We start from the raw sequence: 10,552 nt of genomic DNA, 5'->3' as shown, positions 1-10,552 counted from the left end.
TATATATATGAATGAATGAAACTCAACACAAATGATGGTAATAAAATAAAATTGTGAATGTTGTTATTTACGTACTTCATATTGTTTGTCAGATTACCCGCCCCGCTCACAGGTCGTGTGGCGGATGGACTCGCAGACGTAGTATCCACAGAAATCATTCCCTTGTTCCACCACAACCACTTTACAAGAAATAGAGGTCAATCAAACTGATAAGCAAGAATGCTAAATGGTATTGATGAAACTAGTGCTTGAATCACTAGGATATGCGCGGAACATGCTACTATAGTACTTACTTTCGGGTGTCTAAATTCCAGCTCCTTCGGCAGTCCCGGAACTTTTCTGGTGAATTTTCTCCAAACCCTGCCGGACAAAGAAAACAATTACTTGATATCAGGAAATGAACAAAGTTGCTGATATGGTGGATAATGATCAATTTAAATTACTTCTTGAGGATTTCAGTCATGTCCGCATACTCTTGGGGATCTTTTCGTTTAGAGTCCAAGATGGTTACTACTCCCTGCTCAAGCCTAATCTCTAGGAGAATATAGTGGAAACTGCACACGCATGCATAACTCATCAATTACATTACTATAACCTGGACTAATATATAAGGGAAACCGAATATGCACAAGACAGAACACTCACTTGAAGTTGTAAGGAAAGAGTATTATATCTTTGTTTTCATTTTTTTTGAATGATCGTAGCAAGTTGGCCTCGGTATCTCCGGGACGATGTTCAACCTCAGTTGCATCTATGAGATATGTGTTAACGAACCCAATATCACCGATTTGTCTTTTCTTCAATTCGGCGATCTTCAATCTGCATAATATAGTGAGGATAATTATAAATACATGCAATGAAAGAGATGAGCTATATAGAGAGACTTAATGACAGAAGTAGTAGTACTTACAGACAGTAGCAGGTGATCGTTGTTTTATCGAGGGCCAATTGATTGAAAAACTGATAGAACTCCTCAAATGGAATAGGCAACAGTTCAATTCCAATGAGGTCATGCTCCGGTTTAACTCTCGCATACAAAGTACTCCTCCCCCCAGACTCTCTGCAGATTTTCAAGTACCAATCATGTAATCTTCGCATCATCGTTGTTAAAGATTTTTCATCTTTGATGAGAGGCTTCCTGTACTCGTATCTGTGTATCTGCACCTCCATGGGATCATAATGTACATCGTCGGGCAGGTAATTGTCAACATTGCCATAACCGGGCACCATCCTCGGATCGACGATGTCGCTAGGCACCTTGAGCGGGGGGCACGATTGCTTCGCTTGTTCGCCGAGCTGGGCAATTTGTTTCCCAGCTGCTCGTCGTTCTTTCAGCCTTTGATCACTAACTGTACTTCCCGACCGCTCCGCTTCGGCCCATGTCTTTGCAATAATGCGCTCATAGTTGCCTTTCGGTGGAGACTTGGGTGGTTTTGCCAGGGCAGCTAGAGTGCGCTTCACTTTCACCGGATCTACCTTCTCCTCCGGAGGTGGATGTCTCTTTTCTTTCAACCCTTGAAACCAGTCATCCACTTCGGTTCGCGCGATCTTCGCGTTCTCCTCCAGGGTCCTCTCGTATGGTAACTTCTGTGGACTCTTCAGAGAAGGACCGAATCTGTATGTCCTCCCGCCTTTGGTTGTACTGCTAGACGCCGGCCGAGCAGATGAAGCGGTTGTCTTCTTTACTTGCTTATGAGGCGGAGGAGAAGGACTACGACGCGCCGGAGCAGCTGCTGGAGCGGTGGCAGGTCTCTTCCGCCCTTGCTGACGAGGCGGAGAAGGAGGAGGCTGGCTACTCGGGCGCGCCGGCGCAGGCGGAGTGCCGCCACGTGCTGGAGAAGGAGCCGGCCGAGGGCCCTGATCGTCACTCGCCGGAGGAGGAGGCGGTGGAGGAGGCGGAGTGCCCTGACTCGCCGGAGGAGGAGGAGGAGGCGGGGGCGTCCAGTTCGGAAGGTTGATGAGCTCCTTCCGCCATAGGCATGGAGTCTTCAGAGCATACCCCAGCCGAGTATCCCCTTCACCGGTAGGGTGGTCAAGCTGGAGGTCCTCAAATCCCTCTGTTATTTCATCCACCATCACCCTAGCATATCCTTCTGGAATCGGCCGGCAGTGAAAAGTTGCGCCAGGTTCAGTAGGATAAACAGAGCCAACAGCCGCCTTGACCTTCAAATTCATCCATTGCGTCATAAGGTGGCAATTTTGAGACTCCGTGATAGCATCCACGGGATAGCTGGCAGGAGCCGTCAAGGCATGCTTCGGCTGAAGCAGCTCGGTGGAAGCCATGCTGCTTCTGCGCTGAGATGGCGGGGTAGCTTCGGGGGAAGCTTCGGTAGTACGTTTGCTGCGATTTGCTTCTCGTTCCTCTATCGCGTCTACCCTTGCTTGCAGCGCCTACATTTGGGTCTGCTGCACTTTTTTCCTCCTCTCATGGGATTTGTAACCGCCTACGTCCGGAAAACCAACCTTCCACGGAATGGAGCCTGGCGTGCCTCGTGTCCGTCCAGGGTGCTCAGGATTCCCGAGGGCCATTGTGAGCTCGTCGTTCTCTCTGTCTGGAAAGAACTTCCCTTGTTGCGCTGCTTCGATACACTACTTAAGCTTCCTGACTGGTATGTCCATTTGATCGTTCGTCCAAATGCACTTCCCTGTTATAGGGTCCAAGGTTCCGCCAGCCCTAAAGAACCAAGTCCGGCAACGGTCTGGCCAGCTAATTGTCTCTAGTTCGATCCCTTTATCAACCAGATCATTCTCAGTCTTGGCCCACTTAGGCCGGGCTACGAGGTAGCCACCTGACCCCGTGCGATGGTGAAGCTTCTTCTTCGCAGCATTTTGCTTGTTTGTCGCCGACATCTTCTTACTCTTTTCTGATGTCATGTGGGCCACAAATGCGGGCCAGTGATCTCTGATCTTCTCATATCTGCCCTTGAATTCTGGTGTCTCATTATTTTCGACAAACTTATTCAGCTCTTTCTTCCACCGCCTGAATAGTTCTGCCATCCTCTTAAGAGCAAAAGACTTGATTAATTGCTCTTTAACTGGGTTCTCTGGATTATCCTCTAGCAGTAGGGTGAAATTTGACTTCAGCTCAGTCCAAAGATCATTTTTCTGCATATCATTGACATAAGACACCTCAGAGTCTTCTTTAGCCGGCTTGAACCATTGCTGGATGCTTATCGGGATCTTGTCCCTAACCAGAACCCCGCAATGAGCAACAAATGCGTTCTTTGTTCGGATGGGTTCAATCGGTTGGCCGTCGGGCACGATTGCTATGATCTCAAACTTTTCATCCGAGCTCAACTTTTTCTTCGGGCCTCGTCTCTTTACCGAAGTTGTGCTCGATCCGGAGGGCTAGAAAAAAGAACAAAGACTTAATTAATATGTGTACATACCAAAACAATGAATGCATCAATCAGCTAGTCAGCACAGGCTTAACTAATATATATACCTGGCCGGACTCGGTTCGGTCACCGGAGCCGTCATCACGGTCTCCTTCTTGCACCGGCATTGGGTCACCGGAGCCGTCCTCATGTTCTTCTTCTTGCACCGGCATTAGGTCACCGTAGCCAGCTTCTTCACCCTCTCCTTCTAGACCATCGGTGTCGTTGAGAAACAATGAGATGGCATGACTTCCTTCTGCAATTATGTCCCTCAACAACGCTTCTTTTGCTTCGTCTCGGGCGGTGTCCATAGTTTCTACAAATATTTACAACATGGCAATTATTATTCAAACATGACAGATGGATATATTAGTGCCAAATGTAGAACTGGCTACCTAATCATAGTAAGGAATCATATATATCAATTAGTGGCCTCGACCCCCCCCCACGTGTTGAAGCTATCGGGAGGGGGTATATATCGACAACGACGACACTACATCTATATGTCCCTCGACGACCCTCGTTCCTGATAAAAAAAGAGGAAGAAGAAGAAAAAAAGAGGAGAAGAACTCCTCTATTCTTTCTTCTCCTCTTTTTTTTCTTCTTCCTCTTCTTTTTTTATCCTCTTCTTCCTCTCATGTTCGAGAGGATCGCCGAGGGGTCGGGAGGTTGCCTAGTGTCAAAGGATTCAACAAAACCATGTCTTCATCATTAGGCGAAAGTAACAGGTGCATGATGGTACGAAGCTCTCCAAAGTTATTTTGGAACGAAGTCCTAGATAGGATAATTCGCTTTTTGGTACAAAGTTCAGCAAGAACCTTCCAAATATCGTTATTTGGAAGGCCTTTGCTGAAATTCATACAAAAAGGCAAATTATCCTATTCGGGATACCATTCCAAAATAACTTTGGAGGACTTCGTCATGCCCTGGTTACTTCCGGCTAATGATGAAGCCATGGATTTCTTCAATACTTTGACACTAGGAAATCTCTCTCTCGACCCCTCGGCGATCCTCGACACCTCGAACCCTCGACGACCCTGGAACCCTCGACCCCTCGGCGATCCTCTTCTTCCTCTCATGTTCGAGAGGATCGCCGAGGGGTCGGGAGGTTGCCTAGTGTCAAAGGATTCAACAAAACCATGTCTTCATCATTAGGCGAAAGTAACAGGTGCATGATGGTACGAAGCTCTCCAAAGTTATTTTGGAACGGAGTCCTAGATAGGATAATTCGCTTTTTGGTACAAAGTTCTGCAAGAACCTTCCAAATATCGTTATTTGGAAGGCCTTTGCTGAAATTCATAGAAAAAGGCAAATTATCCTATCCGGGAGACCATTCCAAAATAACTTTGGAGGACTTCGTCATGCCCTGGTTACTTCCGGCTAATGATGAAGCCATGGATTTCTTCAATACTTTGACACTAGGAAACCTCTCTCGACCTCTCGGCGATCCTCGACCCCTCGAACCCTCGACGACCCTGGAACCCTCGACCCTCGATCCCTCGACCCTATAGAACCCTCGAAGAAAGGAATAGCTAGAGGAGAAGATCGAAGAAAAAAAAAGAAGAAAAAAGAGAGGAGAAGAATAAAGGAATATTGGAGAAGAAGAGAAAATAGAATATTCTATTTTCTCTTCTTCTCCACTATTCCTTTCTTCTTCTCCTCTTCTTTTTCTTCTTTTTTCTTCTTCTTATTTATTTCTCCTTTTCTTCCTCTCCTCTTGTTCTTTCTTTCCTCTTCTTATTTTCTTCTTTCCTATCCTTCTTTTCCTTCCTTTCTTAATATCACTTAGCAAATGCACTAACCTAAAATGCAACAAACATAAAATGCAACAAACATAAAATGCACTAAATCGATCAACTAACCTAAAATCAGTGATAAAATGCACTAACCTAAAATCGATATCTACTAACAACTTAACAAAAATTAATACATATATGAAAAAATGCATATATGAAAAAAAACATCATCATATCATCAACAGAAAAAATAGTATTTTTTCTAAAAATCTATCTTTTCAGCACATACATATACTCATACATCATCATATACTCATACATATACATATAATCTGCAGGAAAAAAACATATATGTGTTTGCAAAAAAAACGGGGAAGAGGGGGGCGGTGCCGGCCCAGACCACAGCGAGGCAGAGGCGATGGCGGCGCGGGGCAGCTGGGGCGCGGCGAGGCAGAGGCGACGGCGAGACAGAGGCGGGGCGGCGACGGCGTCGGGGCGCGACAGAGTCGGGGCGGCGCGGAGAGACCGCGACGGCGCGGGGTGGCACGCGGCGACGGCGTCGGGGCGGCGCGGGGCGGCGACGGCGTCGGGGCGGCGCGGGACGGCGTCGGAGGTAGGGCGACGACGGCAACGGCGAGGCGCAGAGGGGCAGCCTGGCGGCGTCGGGGGGGCACGATGGAAGAACTGAACAAAAATTTTCACAAGTCTTGCTTATATAGACGGCGCATTGGTCACGGTTCGTGGAACCAACCGTGACCAATGCCCCCCTTTAGTCCCGGTTGGTGCCACCAACCGGGACCAAATGCCAATTTTCAGCAGCCCAAAGGGCGGGAAGCGGCGGCCTTTGGTCCCGGTTGGTGCCACCAACCGGGACCAATGGCCTTGTGCTGCCCCGCGCCCAAAAGTTTAGTCCCACCTCGCTAGTTGAGAGGGCTCGGGAGTGGTTTATAAGCGCCGCTGCACCCAAACTCCGGAGCTCCTCTCAACTGCAGGCTTTCGGGCCTAATCTGTCACTGCAATGCCTGTGGGCCTACTGGGCCTGCTGCGGGCCTGAATCCTGGCCCATGGTAGGGTTTCTAGTCGTATTCAGGCCGTGGTGGCCCAGTAGGTGGCATTTTTTTGTTTTTTTGTTGCTTTATTTATTTTCTTTTGTTTTTTTGCTTTATTTTTTAATTCTATATGCTTTTACTTTTAGAAAAATTATAAACTTTTTGTTAATGCCATTAGTTTTCAAATTTGAAAATATTTTTTTAGTTTTTTTGTTTTCTTTGTTGCTTTATTTATTTTATTTTGTGATTAACTTTACTATAAAAATAGTTTTTTTCCTGTTTTTTTGATTTGTTTTTTGCATTATTTATTTTCTTTTGTTTTTTGCTTTAATTTATAATTCTGTTTGCTTTTAGGTTAGCAAAATTATAAACTTTCTGTTAGTGCCATTAGTTTTAGAAAAATTATAAACTTTCTGTTAGTGCCATTAGTTTTCAAATTTGAAAACACTTTTTTAGTTTTTTTGTTTTCTTTGTTGCTTTATTTATTTTATTTTGTGATTAACTTTACTATAAAAATAGTTTTTTCCTCTTTTTTTATTTGTTTTTTGCATTATTTATTTCTTTTGGTTTTTTTGCTTTAATTTTTAATTCTGTTTGCTTTTAGGTTAGCAAAATTATAGACTTTCTGTTAGTGCCATTAGTTTTAGAAAAATTATAAACTTTCTGTTAGTGCCATTAGTTTTCAAATTTGAATAGTTAAAATTTGAATTCTTTGAAAATTGTTTGAATCACAAGTTTGTGATTAACTTACTAAAAAAATGAGAATAGATGCGCTTATATAGAAAATTCAACATAAATTCCTAGTAAATTTCTATGAATTTCAAAGAAATTCACTATGAATTTAGGTTAAACTTTTCTCTATTAGGGCATCTATTTTCACTTTGAGAGGACCTCAACAAGGCAGAGAGGGAAGGGCTTATAAACCGGTGTGAGCCCCCTTTGGTTGGCGAGGTGGGACTAAACTCGGCCCGCAACGAGGACCAACCCTTTCTTCCCGGTTTGTGGCACAAACCGGGACTAATGGTCATGGGCCAGGGGCGAGGAGCAAAATTATAAACTTTCTGTTAGTGCCATTAGTTTTAGAAAGTTGAAACTTGAAAGTTGGCATGGGCCAGGGACTAATGGTCATGGTATTACGAGGGCCGAACCATAAGACATGAAAGCATTTCAAAGGAACTCTAAAAAATTTGAAAGTTGGGATGGTATCATAATTTCACCCACATAGCATGTGCATGTACAAAACGGACAATGGTAGCATGTTCGTGTGTTACAAAGTTGCGGGAGAAAGTCTTCACTTTTACTTCGCTTGTTTCATTTGCTTATTGCGCCGTAACCATGGATAATCTTCATTGTTTATCAGGATGCTTGGGTCAGCCTTGACATTGAAGGGAGGAATTTCATGAAACTTTTCATAATCTTCAGACATGTCTGTCTTGCCGTCCACTCCCAGGATGTCCCTTTTTCCTGAAAGAACTATGTGGCGCTTTGGCTCATCATATGATGTATTCGCTTCCTTATGTTTTCTTTTTCTCGGTTTGGTAGACATGTCCTTCACATAGATAACCTGTGCCACATCATTGGCTAGGACGAACGGTTCGTCAGTGTACCCAAGATTTTTCAGATCCACTGTTGTCATTCCGTACTGTGGGTCTACCTGTACCCCGCCGCCTAACAGATTGACCCATTTGCACTTAAACAAAGGGACCTTAAAATCAGGTCCGTAGTCAAGTTCCCATATGTCCACTATGTATCCTTTCCGCTCTCGGTTGCTGCATCAAAGCGGACACCGCTGTTTTGGTTGGTGCTCTTTTGATCTTGGGCGATCATGTAAAATGTATTCCCATTTATCTCGTATCCTTTGTAAGTCAATACAGTCAAAGATGGTCCCCTGGACAACAAGTACAACTCATCACAAACAGTGTTGTCACCTCTGAGACGTGTTTCCAACCAACTGCTCAAAGTCCTGATGTGTTCACATGTAATCCAGTCGTCGCACTGCTCCGGGTGTTTGGAGCGCAGACTGTTCTTGTGTTCATCGACATACGGGGTCACCAAGGAAGAGTTCTGTAGAACTGTGTAGTGTGCTTGAGACCAAGAATATCCGTCCCTGCATATTATTGAGTCTCTTCCAAGAGTGCCTTTTCTAGTCAGTCTCCCCTCATACCGCGATTTAGGGAGACCTATCTTGTTAAGGCCAGGAATGAAGTCAACACAAAACCCGATAACATCCTCTATTTGATGGCCCATGGAGAGCTTCCTTCTGGCCTAGCGCGATTACGGACATATTTCTTTAGGACTCCCATGAACCTCTCAAAGGGGAACATATTGTGTAGAAATACGGGCCCCAGGATGAGAATCTCGTCGACTAGATGAACTAGGACGTGCGTCATGATATTGAAGAAGGATGGTGGGAACACTAGCTCGAAACTGACAAGACATTGTGCCACATCACTCCTTAGCCTTGGTATGATTTCTGGATCGATCACCTTCTGAGAGATTGCATTGAGGAATGCACATAGCTTCACAATGGCTAATCGGACGTTTTCCGGCAGAAGCCCCCTCAATGCAACCGGAAGCAGTTGCGTCATAATCACGTGGCAGTCATGAGACTTTAGGTTCTGAAACTTCTTCTCTGGCATATTTATTATTCCCTTTATATTCAACGAGAAGCCAGTCGTGACCTTCATACTGAGCAGGCATTCAAAGAAGATTTCTTTCTCTTCTTTCGTAAGAGCGTAGCTGGCAGGACCTTTATACTGCTTCAGAGGCATGCCGTCTTTTTCGTGCAAATGTTGCAGGTCCTCCCGTGCCTCAGGTGTATCTTTTGTCTTCCCATACATGCCCAAGAAGCCTAGCAGGTTCACGCAAAGGTTCTTCGTCACGTGCATCACGTCGATTGAGGAGCGGACCTCTAGGTCTTTCCAGTAGGGTAGGTCCCAAAATATAGATTTCTTCTTCCACATGGGTGCGTGTCCCTCAGCGTCATTCGGAACAGCTAGTCCACCGGGACCCTTCCCAAAGATTACGTAGTGTAAATCATTGACCATAGCAAGCACGTGATCACCGGTGCACATGGCGGGCTTCTTCCGGTGATTTGCCTCGCCTTTGAAATGCTTGCCTTTCTTTCGACATTGATGGTTGGTCGGAAGAAATCGACGATGGCCCAGGTACACATTCTTCCTGCATTTGTCCAGGTATATACTTTCAGTGTCATCTAAATAGTGCGTGCATGCGTGGTATCCTTTGTTTGTCTGTCCTGAAAGGTTACTGAGAGCAGGCCAATCGTTGATGGTCACGAACAACAACGCCTTAAGGTTAAATTCCTCCTGTCTATGCTCATCCCACATACGTACACCGTTTTCATTCCACAGCTGTAAAAGTTCTTCAACTAATGGCCTTAGGTACACATCAATTTCATTGCCGGGTTGCTTAGGGCCTTGGATGAGAACTGGCATCATAATAAATTTCTGCTTCATGCACATCCAAGGAGGAAGGTTATACATACATAGAGTCACGGGCCAGGTGCTGTGATTGCTGCTCTGCTCCCCGAAAGGATTAATGCCATCCGCGCTTAAAGCAAACCATACATTCCTTGGGTCCTTTGAAAACTCATCCCAGTACTTTCTCTCGATTTTTCTCCACTGCGACCCGTCAGCGGGTGCTCTCAACTTCCGATCTTTCTTTCAGTTCTCACTGTGGCATCGCATCAACTTGGCATGCTCTTCGTTTTTGAACAGACGTTTCAACCATGGTATTATAGGAGCATACCACATCACCTTCACAGGAACCCTCTTCCTGGGGGGCTCGCCGTCAACATCACCAGGGTCATCTCGTCTGATCTTATACCGCAATGCACCGCATACCGGGCATGCATTCAGATCCTTGTATGCACCGCGGTAGAGGATGCAGTCATTAGGGCATGCATGTATCTTCTCCACCTCCAATCCTAGAGGGCATACGACCTTCTTTGCTGCGTATGTACTGTCGGGCAATTCGTTATCCTTTGGAAGCTTCATCTTCAATATTTTCAGTAGCTTCTCAAATCCTTTGTCAGCCACAGCATTCTCTGCCTTCCACTGCAGCAATTCCAGTACGGTACCGAGCTTTGTGTTGCCATCTTCGCAATTGGGGTATAACCCTTTTTTGTGATCCTCTAACATGCGATCGAACTTCAGCTTCTCCTTTTGACTTTCGCATTGCGTCCTTGCATCGACAATGACCCGGCGGAGATCATCATCATCGGGCACATCGTCTGGTTCCTCTTGATCTTCAGCAGGTTCACCCGTTGCAGCATCATTGGGCACATCGTCTGGTTCCTCTTGATCTTCACCAGCTCCCCCCATTGCAGCATCACCGTATTCAGGGGGCACATAGTTGTCATCGTAGTCTT

This window comes from Triticum urartu, chromosome 5, assembly GCF_003073215.2.
Source record: "Triticum urartu cultivar G1812 chromosome 5, Tu2.1, whole genome shotgun sequence".
Classification (NCBI taxonomy): domain Eukaryota; kingdom Viridiplantae; phylum Streptophyta; class Magnoliopsida; order Poales; family Poaceae; genus Triticum; species Triticum urartu.
Note: the sequence above shows the minus strand (reverse complement) of the source record.